The sequence below is a fragment of the Centruroides vittatus genome, unplaced genomic scaffold (genome assembly GCF_030686945.1).
Source record: "Centruroides vittatus isolate TY-2023 unplaced genomic scaffold, ASM3068694v2 contig_1154, whole genome shotgun sequence".
Lineage (NCBI taxonomy): Eukaryota > Metazoa > Arthropoda > Arachnida > Scorpiones > Buthidae > Centruroides > Centruroides vittatus.
This window is the reverse complement of record NW_027120741.1, coordinates 1186176-1202395: the sequence shown is the minus strand read 5'-3', so window position 1 is coordinate 1202395 and position 16220 is coordinate 1186176.

Genomic DNA, 16220 nt, shown 5'->3' with positions numbered 1-16220 from the left:
TTCTTTGAAATACTTAATATATAAGTTAGTACATCTTGATTATTGATGTGTGATTTGAAAGAATTAGAAAACATTAATTTTTTTATTTATACAATGATAAGTAAAAGATATACAGTATGGTCTTGTTTTATGTAGGATTTCCTATCAGCACATACTGCATAAATTTGTACTCCACTCCAAGTGTCCAGGATGATTGACTAGACACTTACCCAACCATTCACAATTAACAGAAAATTGTTAAAATATTTTTAAAACATTTTACTCATGATTTTACTATATATACTAAGTTTCATAATAAAAAAATTTAGTGTGTGCATTAATAGTCAGAATTACCTCTTTATATCCAAGAGCTAATCTAATCATTTACCATCTACAAAAACATGAACCCACATACAGGTATCCCCCATACAACATGACTTGTTGTTTCACTATAACACAGTAATGAAAATCCTCCATACAAAATTTCACAATTTTTAAGTGTAATTGATATTTTTTTAAAATTTAAGTAAGCATGTGTATTGTCTCCAATTTGCCCATGGATATTAGAATAATGAAATTTTCAAATTATTTTGTGCTTTTAGTCAGGTTTACTTTAATTAAAACTGATAGGATAAGGAGGAAAACTGCACTAACTTTCCTATCAACCAGATGTCATTGTCATTGCTTTCAGACTGTAGCCTTTAAGACTGTTACTGTGTTTTCTTTCTATAGATTAATGTCTATTTAGTAAAGTTTATTTAACTGTATGTATTATTTACCTATGAATGATTACTTCATTCATAAAAATGATAAACAAAATACAGCGGTATTTCAATATTCAAACACAAATTCTGGAAAAAAGTTGAACTAACACGACCTGCTAGAACAAATTTTTAATTAATAACATATGTTTATTTTGTCATATATAAAAAACTGTGATAAAAAGCAAAAAATTAAGACATTACTGATATTTCTGATCAAGATCAACAAAAAAGTTGAGATGACAATGATACTTTGAAAAGAAAACACCCTCATTTAACTAAACTTAATAATAATGTGTAATACAGTATTTTTAATTGTGATTGTTAATTAATTATTGATTGGAAATAAATTATGAATTGCTTTCATAAACATATTTTTCTTAGTAATGAAAAATAATAGTATTTGCATTTTTCACCGGATGCTCGCCCTCTGGTGTTTAAAAACAAAACTATTCTATCTGGGTCATTTGATTCATTCTTATGTATTATCAGCAGTATAGATGAATAGCAATGAAAAAAGCAAATCTTTTTGTTGCGATCCAAATTGCAATTTCAAATGGGAGCCTAATATACATTTTCGTCTATTCCCACATGAAAAACAGATGATTATTCGGAAATCGGTCAGTTATATTTATGAGCTGCTCTGAATTCTGAGAATGGATTAGACTGTTAAGAATTGGCAGTTTCCCGATTGTCCAGCTTTACATGAACAAGTTATGTTGTCAATTTTAAAACATATTTTCTTAAAGTTTAAAATGCCAGTAATTTTGTGTGGGGGACAGGTTGGATTTAAGCATTTTGAATCCCTAAGCTGAACTCTGTAAGTCCCCTTACCAACCTTTCACAATTTTAGAAGTCAATCATAAAAAGAAAAGAATTAAATCAGACTATATCTCTGATTTAATATGGATATTGGAAGAAAAAGATGAGGTTTCACTAGTCTTCTGTTTTATAACTGAATTTAATTAAATTTTTATACCCGTTCCATTAAAAATCTTTTTTTAAATTGGTTTTATCAATTTATTTTAAAGATCTTATATTAATTCTTAGAAAAAAAATTAATGCAATAAGACACAAAATAAAAAGTAAATCATATTTTGTTGGTTTGTAAAAAAATGTTTATTACAAAATTTGACTTCAATTTTCTTTTTTGTACAAATATTTGAGGCCCCTTGAAAGTCAAGGCCCTAAGCAACAACTTACATAGCTTTTTACTTGTAAATCCGGCCCTGATAGGACAATGTCAAAGCTGATGTTTTTTAACACAAAGTGCACAAATATGTATAGAACGATCTCGTACATTTGTTTCGATACCACATAACGACATGCCCCGCTAGCAATAATTGTTCTCCTTCTATAAAACTTCTCGATAAACAGCAGCTACAAGCACCATATATTATTATATCGGACAGTAATATATGATTAATTTTACATTACTAGTTACCAGCGACCCAGATAAAGTAGCCATTTTGTAAAAATGCAGTGTCTTCTATGGTTCATGAAAAACGCAAATACTTTTGCTAACTTCTTGAGCCTAATTCCATGTTTTGCATTAATCTTTTGTTTCGTGTACATGGATTCACATAATATGGCACTTTTTTAGAGCATATCTACTACAGTAGACCCCCCCTATAACACGGAACATATCTACCATGTTATAGGGGAGCCTACTGTATGTTATATGAGGGATATCTGTATATCAATCTTGCATAAAACAAAATCCTACTGTACCTATATAAAATTGAACAAATAACCAGCATTATTATGCCAAACATGGAAATGAAATTATTTACTGAAATAACTGGAGTGTGTAATGAATTTTAGAATAATTATGTTAATTTATTTAGTTATGGGTAGATATTATTAGTTATGTCTAGGGATTGCAATTGCTGGATCCCTCATCCAGCAATCCAGCGCATTCTTTGGCCTGCTGGATCCAGCACTGCGGATCCGCAAATACTCAATTAACTTTCTAAATAATTGCGCAAAAGTCTATGTCGTTGCGTTGCCACTTTGCTAACTACTAGACTGCTACTAATTACTTACTCACTACTTTACTAACACTAATAATTAAATTACTTATAAATAAATTATACTTTAATCAATCCAGCAAAATTTAATAAAATAATAACGTATTCAATCACTTTTAATGATCTTCCTCAGTTACAAAAAAATACAACATTAACTATAGAACATAAAATGTGTTTGGAATAAATATAAAAAGAATAGTGCTTAATTACATCCCATTTTTTTTAAACAAGATACATAGATGTACTGCCAGGTCTGATAATTTTCATATTGTATACCGACATAATCCCACTGTTTTCAAACTTTTAAGAAACGATAAAAAGAAAGAGGATCGGAATTCAACAACAGGTATATATTCGGTGCCTTTACACAACCAACGTTTCAATTCCAAGCTTGTTTATGTGGGTGCAATGATGCGCAGTTTAAAACAAAGGCTCAAGAGCACAAATATACAATCAGTAAGAACCTTGACAACACTGCGCTGGCATCATACGCAAGACAGAAGGATGTTAACATCCAATGGGATAAAGCAGCAATTATAAAAACGACAACGAATAGGCAAACGGTCAAACATCTTGAGAGATTGGAAATCTGCAAGGCGCACATGACAACTGGTTGTATAAACCATAGAGATGCAGAATCATTGTCTACCATGTGGAGATCCTTTTACATTAATTAATGGTATTAACGGACAATGCTGGTTTCGTTGGATCTTATATACAGGGTGTTTTTTTTTAAACTGACGGTACTCAGAGACATCTGTAGAGCAATCTAACAGCCGGACTATCACCAAATTTGGGAGAGTGACTAAGGACGACACGGGAAAGAGATTCCGCGAAGAAAAAAGTACTACCCAAATTTGCTGGTAGGGGTGGATTTGGCACTGTTGTAGCAAAACAGCTAAGAATCTGCATAAAATCCAGCTGCAATTAACAAACACACAAATGAATAATCAGACAGCAGTTTCAGTGTAATAACGAAAGTTAAATTAATCAGCAAATAACCTTCTCCCTTCTTCAATGTGATCACCATCCTGCTGGACAACTTATTGCATCCTGAACTCCGTGTTCTCTATGGCCAAACGTAACATGTCCGCAGGAATGTTCATCACAGTTCGAGAAATGTTGTTCTTCAAAGTCAAGTTTGGGACACTACCAAGATAGACCTTGGACTTTAAGTAACCCCACAGGAAAAAGTATCATGGGGTTAGATCCGGGAAGTGAGGCGGCCATGCAAGTGGAAAAAAAGCGACTGATGACCCTTTCTTCAGTGAAGTGCTGGTAGCTTTTTCACTACAACAGCTCCAAATCCTCCTCTACCAGCGAATTTAGGTACTACTTTTTTTCTTCGCGGAAGATTCCGTGAAGAAAAAATTCTATTTCTTTCCATGTCATCTTTAGTCACTCTCCCAAATTTGGCGACAGTCCGACTGTTAGATTGCTCTACAGATGTTTCTGAGTACCGTCAGTTTAAAAAAAACACCCTATATATATTTTTTCTGCTATTTATTTTGTTTATTTATCTATATTTTGTCCGTTTGGGCGTTTTCCATTAATTTTTATATTTATTCCGAACACATTTTATGTTCTATATTTAATGTTCTATTTTTTTTTGTAACCGAGGAAGATCGTTAAAAACGATTGAAAACATTATTATTTTATTAAATTTTGCTGGATTGATAAAGGTGTAGTTTATTTAACTTATTCTACTTCCAGTACATTGTAGTTATTTATAAGTACATAAAACTGACTAATATGTAGAGCCTATATATGAAAACTGGTAAGACTGATAGCCACTTAGCCACTGATTATCCGTCCTTACATTATAATTCTAATCTAACTAAACATTTGTAGTTAATTATCTCTATCTCAAGTGTTAAACCGAACCAAAGTTAAGTTTACTACCTAAATGTGTAAGTTTTACTGATTTATAGTCTAAATAATAAAAGTTTCTTAAATATTTTTTAAAAATGTTTTATTTCATTAAAAAAAACATAAATTGCAGGATAGAGAGACAGACAGATAACACGTTATTGCACCAAAAATACATCCACGCTGGATCTGCGCTGGATCCAGCTGGAATGATTTCAATCCAGCAAAAATCCAGCTGGATTCAAAACACTGCTGGATTGCAATCCCTAGTTATGTCATTATCTGGAGAGAAATTCATGTTAAGATACCAACACATTTACTGGTAATTACATAAATTCCTAAATTTAATTGCCTCTGTTGTTATGCATCTTGGTTAATAACACACTTTTTTTAAATACAATTTTATTGGATATTTATTTTTCTTGGGATATCGTAGTGGCAGTGTTGTATTTAAAATTTTTGTTGCAGACAATCTTTAAAACAATTATCCTCTTCAATTTGATTATAATGTAGGAACAGGTACTGTCATGAAATATAGAATATATAAAAATTATGGCTAATCAAGCATCCTCTATGGACAAAATTTTAGATATAATACAAAATCCAAACTAATTTTTTTGTTACATTCACAAGTCAGTGTCAGTCTTTATGGTGAAAAATATCAATAGTAATTTTACATATTATATTACGAATTTATGAATATATATTACCTAACATTCTTAGAGATATAGCTAAATTATGGTTTTGAAGTTTGATTATGTAATTCACATTATAATTTCTTAATTTTGCAAGATTTATTTTGAATTTCTTTTTGAGATGTTTGTGCTGCTGTTCTTTAAATTTTGAAGTTTAAGACTTTTTTTTTTTTGTTTTAATTATTGAATTTCTCACCAGATGACAATATGCTTATTACAGTGCCAAATCTGTAAATTATGAATTTAATCATTTAATTTATTCCAAATTATTTTGTAATATAGTTAATAGAGTAGTAGTACTATTTTTTTATTTGAAAAAAAAATTTAAAGTTTAACTCTTTAATTTGAATGTAGAAAGTATTTTTATATAGTTCAACTATATACTTCAAGTATTTTTATTTAAGACAGAGATACCAAGACTAGAAAGAGCCTAAAATTTAATTTAATTTTTATGAAACATTTCAACATTACAAATTTATTTCTACAACTGGTAAGTGAATTTTCAAGTCACATGACCATTAGTTATTCATTAGCCACAAATTCTCAAACTTTTCATGAAATTTGATTTGTAAATATATTAAATAAAATTGCACATTACTTCTTTCAAAGAAAAGAAGTTTCCTATCACTTATTTAAAAGTTTTTATTTTAAAAAGCACAAAACTAATTTTTAAATTGAGAAAGAAGTTGATATTTTGAATAATAAAGTCAAACATAATCTAAATTATCACTTAAAATATTTATATTTTATTAATTGTATTATTATTAAATTAAAAATAAATATATAAATTAAATTCCAAAAGTGGGTTATGTGGATATATGTAATCTACTTTCAAAATGAAATATTTTAAAACTCTCTCTGCTTTTGTTGGTGAGAGTGTCATACAAATTTTAAATTTTAAATATTGGAGCCTGTTATTTACTTATGTGAAACTAATTATAAAAATTATTATTTACTACTAAGCATTTTAAATAGAAACATATAAGAAATTAAGCTTGAATCACATTACTAAGTAAGCCAAATTTATTATTGAACTACATTTTGGCTAATTAAAGATACAACTGCTATATAAATATCGTTTAGATATTAAATAACACTTGATAATTTACCTGTTAAAATACTGTCTCAAAAGTATAGTTAAAATGACAGTTTTTGTTGTTTAAAATTTAATGTTTATAATGTATATACTGAAGATATTTTCGTTTTTCGAAATGAAAAAAAAAGTCAGCATTTTCTCCAATAATGGTAAAGCAAACACGACTTAAGACGTTCGATTTACGACTGAACGAATTGTAAAATATGTGGCAATTAAAATGAAAAGGACATTCAGTTCCAGAAATTACGAAGATTTTAGAATGAACTGCATTTGGAATTTAGGAAATTGCATGGAGAAAATTTTCGATCAAAGTCAACGTCATCTCAAGATGACAAAGATTTTGTGACTTGCACTTGTATATTTTGCATTAAGATTTTTTTAAATTTATCAATTTCATAAATTTTAAAAGAATCTCGATGCAAAATATCTAAAGACTGACACAGTTCACATAAGTTAGAAGTAAATCCAAACTAAGTTAAGGAAATGACATTGCAAATCTTTCTAACATCTGCACTTTGTCAAGCAAAATGAGAATGGGCAAAAGAACGTGTCATAGGACAATCAGATGGTCGAAGCGGTTAAGGTGTCAGCCTACTGCTCTAAGAACTAAGGATCGAATCCAAGCGAGCAACTTTTCAGGAATTTTTCACGAATATGTCAAGCCCCTCCTCGTCACTGGGCCTTTCCATTGTGGCCTGACCTAGTGGCTCACTGAAGATTTAATCTTGGGGAGCCGAGTTGAACGGACAAAAAAATTTTTAATGCGAAGTCAATAAAATTCCCACATTATCTGACCCTTAATTCCCAAATAATTTAGAAATAGAATACACGCAACAACATAAGTAAAAACGAAAATGAATTTTAATTAGGAAAAGATTTTTGGAAAATTTTCTAGTGTTTTGTTCCATTCCTTTGAGGGTGCCTGGCTTCTTTGGTCCCCCTCTGAGTGTGCCACTGGACTGACCGAACCCACAATTGGTATGAAAACAAAAACACATAGCCTATGTCATGGAAACAGGATTGGCTTTCAGTCATTTTTAGTAATGAAAAAAAAATTTGGAACTCCATGGTGTCCGAAATTGTTATTGGCACGATATGGAGAATATCTAAATTTAATGAAGCTATTAGTTTAATATTTTTAAATGGATGTTAGTATGCAAATAATTACCAAATAACTTTAGAAAATAATCTATTGTCTAATGCTGAATTAATTGGAGGACATAAGTGGATATTTCAACAGGACAACTCTTCAATTTCTCTCTCTCAGGTCTACGAAAACTTTGGTTTAATTGAAAGCCAGAGCTTTTATAAAAATTAATTTCATCTATGCCAATCAGAATTTTGATGTTATAAAAGCAAATGGAAAAATAATAAATCGTTAAGAATTATTTGAAAGTGTATATATTATTAGTATTTAATGAAAATTACCTCTACATTCGAGAGAACGGTTCTGTTACAAGAAAATATAAATAAATTTATATTTGTGATTAATTCTTCTGTACAAATCGAAATAATTGTTCCAAAATAAGTTTAGCTTAATTTTTTAGTTATAATACACTAGCAGTACCCACCACGCGTTGCTGTGGCTCAAAATGTATCTATTATAAATGTATAACACTTCCCCCACGGGGGAAATTCGAAAAATCCCTTCTTAGTGTACATTCTCTTGACGTACCCTATTAAAACGCAATCAAAAACGCGAAAAACGCATCTAAAATAGTATCTCCACTGCGGGGGGAATTTCGACATCTATATTATATAAAAAAACGCGTATTCAAATGCAACGTTGTGTCAAAATTTCAAAGCGATTGGTGAAGAACTTTCGGAGTTAGCTATTAGGAACAAACGAACATGTACATTTTTATAAAAACTAGTTTAAAAAAATAATTTTATCTAATTTTTTGAGACATCACAATAATCACCTTATAGAATGTCTTTACAATAAAAATCAGCAACGAATTGCGTAACTTTCCCGGTAAAATATTTAAAAAATGGTGCCCCCACACTTTTGAGATTTTATTTTTTTTAAATTTATATTAATAATATAAAATAGCAAAAAGCTTAATTTTGAGGATGGAGATGAATTTTATAAGATATATACAATATATAGTTAAATATATGCACTAATAACCAGTAAAAATCTTTATCAAGTCCGATACCGTTCTCTCTCTCCCATCCCCAACAACCAAAATTTAATAACATCAATCTCCCTAATATACCTACCTTCCTGCAAATTTCAAAAATTTTCGACGACAAAGCGTGAGAACAAAATCATGCCTACCAAAAAAAAACAGTTAATGTTACCCTTGGTGGCAAGATGGCGGACGGGGAAATTTTTCTCTACATTCTAGACGGTGACGGGGAAAATTTTTTTCCCTGCGTTCGACGTAGCGGCCGCGTTTCCTGTAACCTCGAAACGGAGACGCGCGATTTCGCGTTTGTGACGCGAGAGAGAGAGGGAGCTCTTTGGAAATGTTGTGACGTAATGTGTTGGAGCCGAGATCGTCGAATTATGCAAATTTCGTTTGCAGGGCGTTTAGAAGACAGTGGTGTGTTGCATGTTCGGTGTTGGCATCGAATTTTTTTTTTTACAATATCTGTTCTTTCCGAATTGCTAAAAAGGTAATTTATATTTTTTACGAGTAAAAACAAAAAAAAATTGCGTTCTTTTTGTTGAAATTTCGTGCACGTCATGGGCGACGTTGATTTGAGTTCGAAGGAATTCTGGGCCAAATGTACTACCAGGAAGTTTTATAAAATGATGGAAACAGATTATTCGGAATTGGGATTGAACCCGGCAATTGATAATGCATTCAAATTTGCGGCCAAATTAGGTATACAGCAGATAGAGTCGACGTGTTCTACGTGCGATAAGACATGCAAATTATATTACAGAAGCGAAAGAAATGAATGTCTTCTTAGATGCAGTTCGTGTGCAGTTAAATATTCGGTGTACGAAGGAACTTTTAAAAGCAAATGTGGTCGTCTGTCCTGGGGATGTATCTTGTCATTCAAATGGCACTACCTATGTCTAGAATGTGGTGCGACGATTTCGGCTTTAGCATCCGGGATATCTCGAAAAGCTAGTGTAGAACCCGAGACAGTTCCGTCTGCACCCGTTCAAAACGTCGATAATAATAATAAGAAGAAATCAAAGAAGGGTCGGGATAAGGAAACGTCAACCACCGCGAGTAAAAAAAGAAGAAATAAGAAGTCATCGACAGTAGCAGCCGACGCAAAACAAGGGGGGAAAGAATCTATAATAAACGAAGATCAAAGTTCGAAAGTCGGGAAGAAATGTAAAAAAGGGAAATGACAGACAATCAACGTGAGTAAAAAAATGTTTTTTTCTATTAAAATAGGATTTACAGTAGCTTATTATAGTATAGGAGTTACTAGGTCGCGTTATTACGATACAGTGCGCAACGCGCAGTCTCCATAGAAGACCAAGATGGCGACCGGAAACGCGTTAGCCACGTCGAACGCAGGGTAAAATAAAATTCCCTGTAGCAGTCGTGAATGTAGAGAAAATTTTTCCCGTCGCCGTTTAGAATGTAGGAAAAAATCCCTCTGGTCGCCATCTTGCCACCAAGGGTAACATTAACCAAAAAAACAATCCGTACATACAGAAAAACCGAACTTGATCTATATTTCTTGACGTTCAAGGTCCCGAGTTCAAAAATTAAAAATATTTGGGAGAGTCATTTTTTACCGATTGTCATACTTTTCCTGTTACATTTGACAGTAACTTGGAGGAGTTATCGAAGCAGCTTGTATAGTTGGTGTTTAAATCCATTCGAAATAGACAAATCAGCGATGTCCAATCCGCGGGTCGCTCAATGTTTTTGTGCGGCCCTTTTAAAACAATAATTATCTTGTATAGATTTTTATTATAATGAAATATCACGTGTATAGTTAAATACATTAATATGATGTATAACACCTTATCACTTACAATCAGAAGTGAAAACATTTTTAAATATTTTTAAACAAAGCTTCAATTGTATTACATATATATGTCGGTATAGTACATACTATATATGTATTTAATCAGTATGTTTACAACAAAAAATATTTTTAAATTGGTGTTTTGGTATAATGAAATTATTTTTCCTTAAATTTACCCTACATGTGTAATAAATGTCAAATAATAGACACATTCGTAAGTTACAACGGTTTTCTGTGTGTCCAATAAACGATAAGAAATTTTGTTTTCTTTAAATTCTTTGAACATAAGCCTAATAAAATTTTAATTAGAATTACACATTTACACGTGCATATAGATTTAAATTGTTAACGGGTTTAATTGTTTTACTGTGCAAGTTATTTGATTATAGTCAGCCACTAAGGGATACTTCATGTAAAGGTTTTGTAGGTCATTTCAAAATCGGATGACCGTTAGTTACTGGTTTTCTTTGATCTGGCAGCCATTTTTAATAAAGTTATTCTGTTTAGCTATTTCTGCATGAATTTTTTGGCCACTCAGTGTATATTACAAGAGTTAAACATTTAGAAAGTGATGCACTATTATAACTATGTTAAAAGTAGTTTATTGGGAGGAAAAAAGTTGATTAGCAATGGTAAAAATTAATCACAAACTTATGCTAATTTTAATAAAATTCTTTCATAATTCATATCATTCTGGTTATTTTACAATGTTTCAAACAAATATTAGTATATTTGGGACCGTTGTATTATTTGAGATAATTTTGAATTAGAACAGTGAATGTAGAAGTAAATATAACCATCGAAGTACGGTAGCTCAGTAATAACAATAAAAAAAAAAAAAAAATCAGTAGATCTCTGATGATTATGTGGACCTATATTGACTGATTTCATAGTCGAGCAGATTTAGATGTAAGAGCGTAGCCTCCCCTAAGATTGATAGACATTTATCTCCCCGATAATTTTTGTGCATCAGAATATTAAAAAATAATGAATATCCTTTTGATAATAAAAGTTGAAAGTTACAATAGTTGAAAGAGCAAATTTCAATTCAAGATTTATTAAAAATAATCTACGAATTTCTATGGAGCAAGATCGTTTTAATGCTTTAATATTTAAATAACGTATTGGTCCATGAAGGTATTTTTATTGATATTGATAAAATTTTTTCGAAGTTAAGACCTAAGACAATGAAGAAAATATACACGTTTTCAAGTTATGTTTTATCCATTTTCACCAACCACAGAAGTAACAGCTAAAAACACACGAAGAAAAACTTCACGAAAAGACAATAAGTAGAAAATTCACATAGTTAAAACGATATCAACGTCAGCCTTTCTATGGAGAGGGCCAGACCAGTTATAAATATGTTAAGGACTTGATGGTATGGTAAGAAGATTATACTTCCGTTTTTAATGTGAAAACGTCAGATCCTCCATAGAAAGGCTGACGTTGATGTCGTTTTAACTATGTGAATTTTCTACTTATTGTTTGTCTTTTCGTGAAGTTTTTCTTCGTGTGTTTTTAGCTGTTGCTTCTGTAGTTGGTAAAAATGGATAAAACATAGACTTGAAAATGTGTATATTTTCTTCATTGGCTTAACTTCGAAATAGAAGATATCCAGAGTTATGTAACAATTGATAAAACTATTGATATGTATGCAAGAATACGCCTAACAATAATGCTATTATTAAATCCTCTCTGAATACTAACAAGTGTATTTTAATTTGTACAATTTTCTTACTTTATTTAAAATACAAATCAATATTGCATTGTAGTAATGTTACAACAGTAGAGCATTGATTATCCGACTCAATTGGGGACTCGGGTTGGTCGGATAACTGAAAAAACAGATAATGTATTTTTTCATACTTTTCGGTTATTAGTATAGTATATTAGTATATCGCTATTAATCTACTTCGCGTCGAATTTTCATCGATGTTAAGCCTAACAATTTTTTTTTAAATTATAATCGTCGCTATTGTATCGTTAAAAATTATTTCTTTATTTTTGTATTTGTCTTGTGGGGAAAATAAAGACAAAATAAAAAATTAAGCATGGTTTAAATGCTGGCCTCCTTTTTATGGTCGACTAGTGTTGCCAGCTAAAACACGCAAAAATTTAACAAAAATAATATGAAAGTAGCCAAGACATAGCCAAATATTGTAGCGCCACATCACTAGCGGACATTTGAATTTGCGGACTATAACGCGCACTGTTGCCACGTCTACCGATTTTTCAGTAGATCTTCCGATTTTGCTTCCGGTCTACCGATCTACCGATTGAAGCACCAAATCTACCGAAAATTTGACGATAATTCAAAAAAGAAATTTTTATTAAAGAAATTATATACAACCACTCCAATCGAAAATATTGATTTTAAAAATCCAAGAAATTATTTAGCTATAGAAAACATGTACAGTAGAGAGTCGTTAATCGGAATTAATTGGGGACGGGTTGTTCAGATTAGTGATTTGTTCCGATTACCGATTATGTACGAAAAAATACATTAACCTGTCCGATGTTCAAATTTTTCTCCGTTGCGTGTCGCTTTGTGTTGAATTTTCGTTGATTTTAAGCCTAACGAAAATTTTTATAATAATCGAGGCTATCGTATCGTTAAAAATTATTTCTTCATTTTGTACAAACAAAATAAATGTATTGAAGAATATAAAAACATGAAAATTATACTTTAGAAGTAAATCTAGTATCAAAAACGTTCGATTCAGCACGACACAGTCCGACTGAAAATCGTTCCGATTACCGGGGTTCCGATTAACGACTCTCTACTGTATTTTGGAGCAAAAGTCATCGCTTCAATGACTCAACTGAACCTTACAGATGAACTGATTAAATTTTTTCGACTACGTTGTTTGGATTTTTACATTGAAGGCTGCACCCAAATTACTGTTAGATTTCCTCTTAAAAACAACTTTATAAAAAAACTTAGTTTTTTGAACTCAACCGTTGTTAAAAGTAGGACTATACATACAGATGTTGCTTTGTTATTTCCTAATCTCATAACTGATCGCGAGCTTCAAAGTTTAGATTCCGAATGGAGACTATTGAGAAATAATCAAGAAATACAGTCGTTTAGTAATGATGCAAGTTTTCTGGCGAAATATTAAAATTATTACTCTGGGTGATGAAACTCTTGCTTTTCCAATGTTGTCTCGTTTTGTTGAGAATATCTTGTGTCTGCCTCATTCTTCAGCTAATGTGGAAAGAATATTTTCGTCAATAAATCTGTTAAAAACAAAACAAAGAAATAAACTGAGCTCTGAAACAATCCCTGGCTTACTTCAATCACTAAACAATTAGTTGTAAAAAATTACTGTTATGTTTTTCCTGTGAAAGATAATTTAATTTCAAAAATAACAAATAGAGTTAATTATTTGAAGACATAGTCCTTCCCAAAATAAGGAACCACCATTTATTGTGTTCTGGACATTACATTTTTGGCGACTGACCTTTCCTTTGAGGCTACTGGCCGCCAAACATTCCTTTAAAAAACACAAATATAAAGTAATTAAAAATATAGACATTTTTAAAAAGCAGTTACTGGTTATATACGGACGTCTTCTATTCTTCCATCATACCTTCTTGGGGTCGTTTCGGCTTTTATCTACAACGAAATAGGCGCTGGTAAAATGTAGATGAGAAAAGCTACCCCCTGGTGACGATACTTTAGAAATATTTTTGTAAAACGACACGTTTTGGGAAGGACTATGTCTTCAAATAATTAATCAAAAAATGTCCAGAACACAATAAATGGTGGTTCCTTATTTTGGGAAGGACTATGTCTTCAAATAATTAATCATAATTATCGCCATCAGACGAAGATTTAAAACAAATAGAGTGTTAAACAACATAGAAACGGAAGATATTGAATAATAATAATTATTATTAATATCCGAAAAATAAAAAGTAATTTTTGTTAGAAAAATAAGACAAAATGTACCTACTTAATTAGTAAATTATTCTCAATGTCAGATGTGGTAGCTGTATATAGGTAATGTGAAAGTATGTCTCTTTAATCCGAATGAATAAATCCGGTAGACTTCCTTACAGCTATCAAGTTAGGTACACCTTTATTGGAAATTACAAATGCATTTCGGGCCTATGTAGCGTTTAAGCCCCTCCTCAGTGTAATGCTACAGAAATATTAAAAATAAAAATAACAAAAAACTTAGTTAATATACAAAAAACGCGCGTGTAGATAAACGCTATATAGGTCCGAAATGCATTTGTAATTTCCAATAAAGGAATACCTAACCTGATAGCTGTAAGGAAGTCTACCGGATTTATTCATTCAGATTAAAGAGACATACATTCACATTAGTAAATTATTTTTTTTACGTAAGTGTTCTGTTTTTTTTTTATTGTTTTATAGTTTATAATAGAATAAATGACAAAAAACAACACGTTATTATTTATGTGCAACCCTTTTTCTGCCACAAAAAGTCGATCTACCGAAATCTACCGATAATTGCCTAAGGAATATACCAATGGCAAGCTAATCGGCGTGGCAACAGTGAGAAGGCGGTCGGTTAACCAATGTGACGGTTGATCGGGGGTCGGATAATCGATGCTCTACTGTATTACTGTGTAGTTTAAAGAGTCCAAACGATTGCAGTCAAGCAGTAATTCATGCTCATTTTATCATTGATAAAACTATGAAAATCGAAAATAAACTAGTGTGACATACAATAATAATATATATGAGTATTACAGGGCATTGGTCTGACGTGCTCTGCCATAGATCGTCTATTAGTAAAATTATAGGGAGAGCACATGTTAGAAGTACAGTACAGTACATAGAGCCATAAGGATAGAGATGAGGTTGTCGATAAATACCATATTTTAATTTTAGATTCCTTCCACTCAATAAAGGCATAAAATATGAAGGACATTATTTCAAAACTTATACAATTCTTATACCTCTCCGGTCTTGAAATCATTGCATAATTTTATAGACGCCTCAAATTATATACATAATTAATCCTTCTATTTACTTCTCGCTGGATACAGGTTCTGCTAGCTTCTGTGCCTTCCTTTTGCATAGTGAAATTCGATTTTTAACTTGCGGTTTAGTTAGGTATGATAGCAAATTCAGGAAAACGGTTGAAATTGCATCCGGTGTTAATCCCCATTTGTCCTGTTTGATTTCTATTTTCTCGCTATTAACAATGTGAGTATAACTGTGTGTAATATGTGAGTATTCAGTAAACTATCCTCGCAAAAATGAAGATGACAAATGAATTTATTATTTAAGTTTTTATTCTCACAAAGAACAAAAGGCACCACTTTTCCACTCTTTTTTCCTTAAAAAGTTGTTTTTTTCTCTACAGGATTTGTAGCGGCTGTTACAACTAAGTACAAAACATGACATTCTGATTTTAAACTTAAAATTTACTGCTTCTGGGTAGTTAAACGTAAAAAATATTGTCATTCACTCCTGTGATGACAAAAAGCCGTAGCGACCGTTTATACGATTGTGCTCCACCTACTACTGCGAGCACTTGAGTGAAATGACCTATATATATAGACCTACCTGTAGGCACTAAGAGGGCCTTTTAATTATACCCATTATAAGTTAGGAAAGGCACACAAAGGGAAAGACGAGGTCCAACATATCCGGGACAGACCACACCAAAAACTTCCTGGGGTTTTTCGACCTGACGGATTCGATTCCGTGTCCCCCCAGAGCGACAGGTCGATGCCTTAACCGCTCTGGCCTACGCTGCAGTTTGCTTTTGTAAAAAGCGTTAAATACTTATATTCGAATGACATTTTTTCGTTTCGCCATAAAATTCATTTTAAAATTACACATTTGATAACAATT